This window comes from Somniosus microcephalus, chromosome 13, assembly GCF_052327205.1.
Source record: "Somniosus microcephalus isolate GS21.2 chromosome 13, FLI_Smic_1.0, whole genome shotgun sequence".
NCBI lineage: Eukaryota > Metazoa > Chordata > Chondrichthyes > Squaliformes > Somniosidae > Somniosus > Somniosus microcephalus.
In genome coordinates, this window is record NC_140999.1 from 179,532,248 (window position 1) to 179,542,264 (window position 10,017).

Sequence of the window (10,017 nt, forward strand, 5' to 3'; positions counted from 1 at the left end):
GCTGCAGCAAGGTATCCCTGTTCCTGTATTCTAACCCTTTTGCTATGAAGGCCAGCATACCGTTTGCCTTCTTGACCGCCTGTTGCACCTGCATGCTCGCCTTCAGTGACTGGTGTACAAGAACACCCAGGTCTCTCTGTACTTCCCCCTCTCCCAATCTATTGCCATTTAAATAATAATTTGCCCTCCCGTTCCTGCACCCAAGGTGGATAACTTCGCACTTGTCCACATTATAGTGCATCTGCCATTTATCCGCCCAATCGCCCAGTCTGTCCAAATCGCTCTGGAGCTTCCTGGTCTCTTCCTCTGAGCCCACCCCCCCTCCTAGTTTAGTGTCGTCTGCAAATTTGGAAATGCTGCATCCGACTCCCTGATCCAGGTCATTAATGTAAATTGTGAACAGCTGGGGGCCCAGGACAGATCCCTGTGGTACCCCACTTGTTACTGCCTGCCATTCAGAAAATGAGCCGTTTATTCCAACTCTCTGTTTTCTATCTGACAGCCAGTTCCCTATCCACGCCAAAACTTTCCCCTTTATCCCATGAGCCTCAATTTTCCATGCTAATCTTTTATGTGGGACCTTATCGAAGGCCTTTTGGAAGTCCAGGTACACCACATCTACTGGCTCTCCCCCATCTATTCTACCAGTTACTCCCTCAAAAAATTCCAATAGATTAGTCAAGCATGATTTACCCTTTGTAAATCCATGTTGACTCTGTCCTATCCTGTCCCCATTTGCTAAGTGCTCCGCTATTTCATCCTTAATGATGGACTCCAGCATTTTGCCCACAACTGATGTAAGGCTTACAGGTCTGTAATTACCTGCTTTTTCCCTACCCCCCTTTTTGAATAGTGGGGTAACGTTAGCTACCCTCCAATCCATCGGCACTGTTCCCGAGTCTAATGAATTCTGAAAAATCATCCTTAGTGCATCCGCTATCTCTAGGGCCACCTCCTTCAGTACCCTAGGATGCATGTTATCAGGCCCTGGGGATTTGTCCACCTTCAATCCCTTTAGCTTCCTTAACACCATATCCTTAGAGATATTGATTTGCGTCAGTTCCTCCTTTGCCAATGTCCCTATTTTTCCCGATATCCCAGGGAGGTTTTTTGTGTCTTCCTTCGTAAAGACTGACCCAAAGTATGCATTTAGTTGATCTGCCATTTCCTTATTTCCCATTATATATTCCCCCGTATCTGACTGCAATGGACCAACTTTGGTTTTCACCAGTCTTTTCCTTTTGATATATTTATAAAAGCTTTTGGAGTTAGTTTTTATATTTTCCGCCAGCTTGTTTTCGTAAGCTATTTTGCCCCTCTTGATCATGCCCTTTGCCCTCCTTTGCTCTATCTTAAACTGTTCCCAATCTTCCGCTCTGGCGCTTTTTTTGGCTATTTTATACGCCCTATCTTTGGATTTTATGCTGTCTCTAATTTCCCCTGTTATCCACGGTTGAGTCACCTTTTTAGATTTCCTTTTATGCCAGATTGGTATAAACAATTTTTGCAATTTTGTCATTCTATCTTTAAATGTTTGCCATTGTTTATCTACCTCCAGTCCTCCCAGGAACGTTGTCCAATCAGACCTACTCAGTTCCCGTCTCATGGCATCATAATTCCCCTTGTTTAAATTCAGGACCTTAGTCTCTGAGTCAATTTCTTCGCTCTCCATTTCGAGTGAGAAATCGATCATGTTATGATCGCTCTGACCCAAGGGTCCCTGTACAACAAGATTACTGATTAGTCCCTTCTCATTGCACAGTACCCAGTCCAATATAGCCTGTTCCCGAGTTGGTTCCTCGACATATTGATCCAGATAAACCATCCCTTAAACACTCAAGGAATTCCTCCTCCTCATTATTTTTACTGATTAGGCTAGTCCAATCTATATGTAAGTTAAAGTCACCTATGATGACAGCTGTGCTCTTATTGCACGCTTCTCTAATTTCCCTCGTGATGCCCTCCCTAACCTCTATTTTACTATTTGGAGGCCTATATACCACTCCTATTAATGTTTTTCGCCCCTCGCTATTTCTTAGCTCCACCCATATAGATTCTGTATTAACTGAGTTAATATCCTTCTTTTCAATTGCATTTATCCCCTCTTTTACTAGCAATGCTACCCCTCCTCCCTTTCTTTTTTGTCGATCCTTCCTAAATACTGAATACCCCTGTATGTTAAGCTCCCAGCCCTGCTCACCCTGCAACCATGTTTCCGTAATCCCAATTAGATCATAATTATTAACCTCTATTTCCACAGCTAATTCATCTACCTTGTTCCTGATGCTTCTCGCATTAAGGTATAAAACCCTCAGGCTTTTTTTATGTATAGATACAGTGTAGGGTTAGTATATATTTATACTAGCTGGAGTGCCCGGCGGTGCGGAGGCTTTTTCGAGGGCGTGTTATTGTTGGAAGAGAGATAGAGAGCGACGGGGGGGGGGGGGAAAGAGAGAGAGAGAGCGACGGGGGGGGGGGGGAAAGAGAGAGCGACGGGGGGGGGGAAGAGAGAGCGACGGGGGGGGAAGAGAGAGCGACGGGGGAAGAGAGAGAGAGAGAGAGCGACAGGGGGGGAAGAGAGAGAGAGAGCGACTGGGGGGGAGAGAGAGAGAGCGACTGGGGGGGGAGAGAGAGAGAGCGACTGGGGGGGAAGAGAGAGAGAGCGACTGGGGGGAAGAGAGAGAGAGAGCGAGTGGGGGGAAGAGAGAGAGAGAGCGAGTGGGGGGGAAGAGAGAGAGAGAGAGCGACTGGGGGGGGAAGAGAGAGAGAGAGCGACGGGGGGGAAGAGAGAGAGAGAGGGACTGGGGGGGAAGAGAGAGAGAGAGCGACTGGGGGGGAAGAGAGACAGAGAGCGACTGGGGGGGAAGAGAGAGAGAGAGCGACTGGGGGGGGGAAGAGAGAGAGAGAGCGACTGGGGGGGAAGAGAGAGAGAGAGCGACTGGGGGGGGAAGAGAGAGAGAGAGCGACTGGGAGGGAAGAGAGAGAGCGAGCGACTGGGGGGGGAAAGAGAGAGAGCGAGCGACTGGGGGGGAAGAGAGAGAGCGAGCGACTGGGGGGGAAGAGAGAGAGCGAGCGACTGGGGGGGGAAGAGAGAGAGCGAGCGACTGGGGGGGGAAGAGAGAGAGCGAGCGACTGGGGGGGGAAGAGAGAGAGCGAGCGACTGGGGGGGGAAGAGAGAGAGCGAGCGACTGGGGGGGGAAGAGAGAGAGCGAGCGACTGGGGGGGGAAGAGAGAGAGCGAGCGACTGGGGGGGAAGAGAGAGAGCGAGCGACTGGGGGGGGAAGAGAGAGAGCGAGCGACTGGGGGGGGAAGAGAGAGAGCGAGCGACTGGGGGGGGGAAGAGAGAGAGCGAGCGATTGGGGGTGGAAGAGAGAGAGCGAGCGGACTGGGGGGGGAAGAGAGAGAGCGAGCGACTGGGGGGGGAAGAGAGAGAGAGAGCGACTGGGGGGGAAGAGAGAGAGCGAGCGACTGGGGGGGAAGAGAGAGAGAGAGCGAGCGACTGGGGGGGGAAGAGAGAGAGCGAGCGACTGGGGGGGGAAGAGAGAGAGCGAGCGACTGGGGGGGGAAGAGGAGCCTGGGAAGAGGAGCGAGCGACTGGGGGGGGAAGAGAGAGAGCGAGCGACTGGGGGGGGGGAAGAGAGAGAGCGAGCGACTGGGGGGGGAAGAGAGAGAGAGAGCGAGCGACTGGGGGGGGGAAGAGAGAGAGCGAGGAGGGGAAGAGAGAGAGCGAGGAGGGGGAAGAGAGAGAGCGAGGAGGGGGAAGAGAGAGAGCGAGGAGGGGGAAGAGAGAGAGCGAGGAGGGGGAAGAGAGAGAGCGAGGAGGGGGAAGAGAGAGAGCGAGGAGGGGGAAGAGAGAGAGCGAGGAGGGGGAAGAGAGAGAGCGAGGAGGGGGAAGAGAGAGAGCGAGGAGGGGAAGAGAGAGAGCGAGGAGGGGGAAGAGAGAGAGCGAGGAGGGGAAGAGAGAGAGCGAGGAGGGGGAAGAGAGAGAGCGAGGAGGGGGAAGAGAGAGAGCGAGGAGGGGGAAGAGAGAGAGCGAGGAGGGGGAGAGAGAGAGAGAGCGAGGAGGGGGAAGAGAGAGAGCGAGGAGGGGGAAGAGAGAGAGCGAGGAGGGGGAAGAGAGAGAGCGAGGAGGGGGAAGAGAGAGAGCGAGGAGGGGGAAGAGAGAGAGCGAGGAGGGGGAAGAGAGAGAGCGAGGAGGGGGAAGAGAGAGAGCGAGGAGGGGGAAGAGAGAGAGCGAGGAGGGGGAAGAGAGAGAGAGCGAGGAGGGGGAAGAGAGAGAGCGAGGAGGGGGAAGAGAGAGAGCGAGGAGGGGGAAGAGAGAGAGCGAGGAGGGGGAAGAGAGAGAGCGAGGAGGGGGAAGAGAGAGAGCGAGGAGGGGGAAGAGAGAGAGCGAGGAGGGGGAAGAGAGAGAGCGAGGAGGGGGAAGAGAGAGAGCGAGGAGGGGGAAGAGGAGAGAAGAGAGACGAGGAGGGGGAAGAGAGAGAGCGAGGAGGGGGAAGAGAGAGAGCGAGGAGGGGGAAGAGAGAGAGCGAGGAGGGGGAAGAGAGAGAGCGAGGAGGGGGAAGAGAGAGAGCGAGGAGGGGGAAAGAGAGAGAGCGAGGAGGGGGAAGAGAGAGAGCGAGGAGGGGGAAGAGAGAGAGCGAGGAGGGGGAAGAGAGAGAGCGAGGAGGGGGAAGAGAGAGAGCGAGGAGGGGGAAGAGAGAGAGCGAGGAGGGGGAAGAGAGAGAGCGAGGAGGGGGAAGGAGAGAGAGCGAGGAGGGGGAAGAGAGAGAGCGAGGAGGGGGAAGAGAGAGAGCGAGGAGGGGGAAGAGAGAGAGCGAGGAGGGGGAAGAGAGAGAGCGAGGAGGGTGGAAGAGAGAGAGCGAGGAGGGGGAAGAGAGAGAGCGAGGAGGGGGAAGAGAGAGAGCGACGAGGGGGAAGAGAGAGAGCGACGAGGGGGAAGAGAGAGCGCGACGAGGGGGAAGAGAGAGAGCGACGAGGGGGAAGAGAGAGCGCGACGGAGGGGGAAGAGAGAGCGCGACGAGGGGGAAGAGAGAGCGCGACGAGGGGGAAGAGAGAGCGCGACGAGGGGGAAGAGAGAGCGCGACGAGGGGGAAGAGAGAGCGCGACGAGGGGGAAGAGAGAGCGCGACGAGGGGGGAAGAGAGAGCGCGACGAGGGGGAAGAGAGAGCGCGACGAGGGGGAAGAGAGAGCGCGACGAGGGGGAAGAGAGAGCGCGACGAGGGGGAAGAGAGAGCGCGACGAGGGGGAAGAGAGAGCGCGACGAGGGGGAAGAGAGAGCGCGACGAGGGGGAAGAGAGAGCGCGACGAGGGGGAAGAGAGAGCGCGACGAGGGGGAAGAGAGAGCGCGACGAGGGGGAAGAGAGAGCGCGACGAGGGGGAAGAGAGAGCGCGACGAGGGGGAAGAGAGAGCGCGACGAGGGGGAAGAGAGAGCGCGACGAGGGGGAAGAGAGAGCGCGACGAGGGGGAAGAGAGAGCGCGACGAGGGGGAAGAGAGAGCGCGACGAGGGGGAAGAGAGAGCGCGACGAGGGGGAAGAGAGAGCGCGACGAGGGGGAAGAGAGAGCGCGACGAGGGGGAAGAGAGAGCGCGACGAGGGGGAAGAGAGAGCGCGACGAGGGGGAAGAGAGAGCGCGACGAGGGGGGAAGAGAGAGCGCGACGAGGGGGAAGAGAGAGCGCGACGAGGGGGAAGAGAGAGCGCGACGAGGGGGAAGAGAGAGCGCGACGAGGGGGAAGAGAGAGCGCGACGAGGGGGAAGAGAGAGCGCGACGAGGGGGAAGAGAGAGCGCGACGAGGGGGAAGAGAGAGCGCGACGAGGGGGAAGAGAGAGCGCGACGAGGGGGAAGAGAGAGCGCGACGAGGGGGAAGAGAGAGCGCGACGAGGGGGAAGAGAGAGCGCGACGAGGGGGAAGAGAGAGCGCGACGAGGGGGAAGAGAGAGAGCGCGACGAGGGGGAAGAGAGAGCGCGACGAGGGGGAAGAGAGAGAGCGCGACGAGGGGGAAGAGAGAGCGCGACGAGGGGGAAGAGAGAGCGCGACGAGGGGGAAGAGAGAGCGCGACGAGGGGAAGAGAGAGCGCGACGAGGGGGAAGAGAGAGCGCGACGAGGGGGAAGAGAGAGCGCGACGAGGGGGAAGAGAGAGCGCGACGAGGGGGAAGAGAGAGAGCGCGACGAGGGGGAAGAGAGAGCGCGACGAGGGGGAAGAGAGAGCGCGACGAGGGGGAAGAGAGAGCGCGACGAGGGGGAAGAGAGAGCGCGACGAGGGGGAAGAGAGAGCGCGACGAGGGGGAAGAGAGAGCGCGACGAGGGGGAAGAGAGAGCGCGACGAGGGGGAAGAGAGAGCGCGACGAGGGGGAAGAGAGAGAGCGACGAGGGGGAAGAGAGAGCGCGACGAGGGGGAAGAGAGAGCGCGACGAGGGGGAAGAGAGAGCGCGACGAGGGGGAAGAGAGAGCGCGACGAGGGGGAAGAGAGAGCGCGACGAGGGGGAAGAGAGAGAGCGACGAGGGGGAAGAGAGAGAGCGACGAGGGGGAAGAGAGAGAGCGACGAGGGGGAAGAGAGAGAGCGACGAGGGGGAAGAGAGAGAGCGACGAGGGGGAAGAGAGAGAGCGACGAGGGGGAAGAGAGAGAGCGACGAGGGGGAAGAGAGAGAGCGACGAGGGGGGAAGAGAGAGAGCGACGAGGGGGAAGAGAGAGAGCGACGAGGGGGAAGAGAGAGAGCGACGAGGGGGAAGAGAGAGAGCGACGAGGGGGAAGAGAGAGAGCGACGAGGGGGAAGAGAGAGAGCGACGAGGGGGAAGAGAGAGAGCGACGAGGGGGAAGAGAGAGAGCGACGAGGGGGAAGAGAGAGAGCGACGAGGGGGAAGAGAGAGAGCGACGAGGGGGAAGAGAGAGAGCGACGAGGGGGAAGAGAGAGAGCGACGAGGGGGAAGAGAGAGAGCGACGAGGGGGAAGAGAGAGAGCGACGAGGGGGAAGAGAGAGAGCGACGAGGGGGAAGAGAGAGAGCGACGAGGGGGAAGAGAGAGAGCGACGAGGGGGAAGAGAGAGAGCGACGAGGGGGAAGAGAGAGAGCGACGAGGGGGAAGAGAGAGAGCGACGAGGGGGAAGAGAGAGAGCGACGAGGGGGAAGAGAGAGAGCGACGAGGGGGAAGAGAGAGAGCGACGAGGGGGAAGAGAGAGAGCGACGAGGGGGAAGAGAGAGAGCGACGAGGGGGAAGAGAGAGAGCGACGAGGGGGAAGAGAGAGAGCGACGAGGGGGAAGAGAGAGAGCGACGAGGGGGAAGAGAGAGAGCGACGAGGGGGAAGAGAGAGAGCGACGAGGGGGAAGAGAGAGAGCGACGAGGGGGAAGAGAGAGAGCGACGAGGGGGAAGAGAGAGAGCGACGAGGGGGAAGAGAGAGAGCGACGAGGGGGAAGAGAGAGAGCGACGAGGGGGAGAGAGAGACCGAGGGGAAGAGAGCGACGAGGGGGAAGAGAGAGAGCGACGAGGGGGAAGAGAGAGAGCGACGAGGGGGAAGAGAGAGAGCGACGAGGGGGAAGAGAGAGAGCGACGAGGGGGAAGAGAGAGAGCGACGAGGGGGAAGAGAGAGAGCGACGAGGGGGGAAGAGAGAGAGCGACGAGGGGGGAAGAGAGAGAGCGACGAGGGGGAAGAGAGAGAGCGACGAGGGGGAAGAGAGAGAGCGACGAGGGGAAGAGAGAGAGCGACGAGGGGGAAGAGAGAGAGCGACGAGGGGGAAGAGAGAGAGCGACGAGGGGGAAGAGAGAGAGCGACGAGGGGGAAGAGAGAGAGCGACGAGGGGGAAGAGAGAGAGCGACGAGGGGGAAGAGAGAGAGCGACGAGGGGGAAGAGAGAGAGCGACGAGGGGGAAGAGAGAGAGCGACGAGGGGGAAGAGAGAGAGCGACGAGGGGGAAGAGAGAGAGCGACGAGGGGGAAGAGAGAGCGACGGGGGAGGAGAGAGCGACGAGGGGGAAGAGAGAGAGCGACGAGGGGGAAGAGAGAGAGCGACGAGGGGGAAGAGAGAGAGCGACGAGGGGGAAGAGAGAGAGCGACGAGGGGGAAGAGAGAGAGCGACGAGGGGGAAGAGAGAGAGCGACGAGGGGGAAGAGAGAGAGCGACGAGGGGGAAGAGAGAGAGCGACGAGGGGAAGAGAGAGAGCGACGAGGGGGAAGAGAGAGAGCGACGAGGGGGAAGAGAGAGAGCGACGAGGGGGAAGAGAGAGAGCGACGAGGGGGAAGAGAGAGAGCGACGAGGGGGAAGAGAGAGAGCGACGAGGGGGAAGAGAGAGAGCGACGAGGGGGAAGAGAGAGAGCGACGAGGGGGAAGAGAGAGAGCGACGAGGGGGAAGAGAGAGAGCGACGAGGGGGAAGAGAGAGAGCGACGAGGGGGAAGAGAGAGAGCGACGAGGGGGGAAGAGAGAGAGCGACGAGGGGGAAGAGAGAGAGCGACGAGGGGGAAGAGAGAGAGCGACGAGGGGAAGAGAGAGAGCGACGAGGGGGAAGAGAGAGAGCGACGAGGGGGAAGAGAGAGAGCGACGAGGGGGAAGAGAGAGAGCGACGAGGGGGAAGAGAGAGAGCGACGAGGGGGAAGAGAGAGAGCGACGAGGGGGAAGAGAGAGAGCGACGAGGGGGAAGAGAGAGAGCGACGAGGGGGAAGAGAGAGAGCGACGAGGGGGAAGAGAGAGAGCGACGAGGGGGGAAGAGAGAGAGCGACGAGGGGGAAGAGAGAGAGCGACGAGGGGGAAGAGAGAGAGAGCGACGAGGGGGAAGAGAGAGAGCGACGAGGGGGAAGAGAGAGAGCGACGAGGGGGGAAGAGAGAGAGCGACGAGGGGGAAGAGAGAGCGACGAGGGGGAAGAGAGAGAGCGACGAGGGGGAAGAGAGAGAGCGACGAGGGGGGAAGAGAGAGAGCGACGAGGGGGAAGAGAGAGAGCGACGAGGGGGAAGAGAGAGAGCGACGAGGGGGAAGAGAGAGAGCGACGAGGGGGAAGAGAGAGAGCGACGAGGGGGAAGAGAGAGAGCGACGAGGGGGAAGAGAGAGAGCGACGAGGGGGAAGAGAGAGAGCGACGAGGGGGAAGAGAGAGAGCGACGAGGGGGAAGAGAGAGAGCGACGAGGGGGAAGAGAGAGGAGCGACGAGGGGGAAGAGAGAGAGCGACGAGGGGGAAGAGAGAGAGCGACGAGGGGGAAGAGAGAGAGCGACGAGGGGGAAGAGAGAGAGCGACGAGGGGGAAGAGAGAGAGCGACGAGGGGGAAGAGAGAGAGCGACGAGGGGGAAGAGAGAGAGCGACGAGGGGGAAGAGAGAGAGCGACGAGGGGAAGAGAGAGAGCGACGAGGGGGAAGAGAGAGAGCGACGAGGGGGAAGAGAGAGAGCGACGAGGGGGAAGAGAGAGAGCGACGAGGGGGAAGAGAGAGAGCGACGAGGGGGAAGAGAGAGAGCGACGAGGGGGAAGAGAGAGAGCGACGAGGGGGAAGAGAGAGAGCGACGAGGGGGAAGAGAGAGAGCGACGAGGGGGAAGAGAGAGAGCGACGAGGGGGAAGAGAGAGAGCGACGAGGGGGAAGAGAGAGAGCGACGAGGGGGAAGAGAGAGAGCGACGAGGGGGAAGAGAGAGAGCGACGAGGGGGAAGAGAGAGAGCGACGAGGGGGAAGAGAGAGAGCGACGAGGGGGAAGAGAGAGAGCGACGAGGGGAAGAGAGAGAGCGACGAGGGGGAAGAGAGAGAGCGACGAGGGGGAAGAGAGAGAGCGACGAGGGGGAAGAGAGAGAGCGACGAGGGGGAAGAGAGAGAGCGACGAGGGGGAAGAGAGAGAGCGACGAGGGGGAAGAGAGAGAGCGACGAGGGGGAAGAGAGAGAGCGACGAGGGGGAAGAGAGAGAGCGACGAGGGGGAAGAGAGAGAGCGACGAGGGGGAGAGAGAGAGAGCGACGAGGGGGAAGAGAGAGAGCGACGAGGGGGGGAAGAGAGAGAGCGACGAGGGGGGAAGAGAGAGAGCGACGAGGGGGAGAGATGAGAGCGACGAG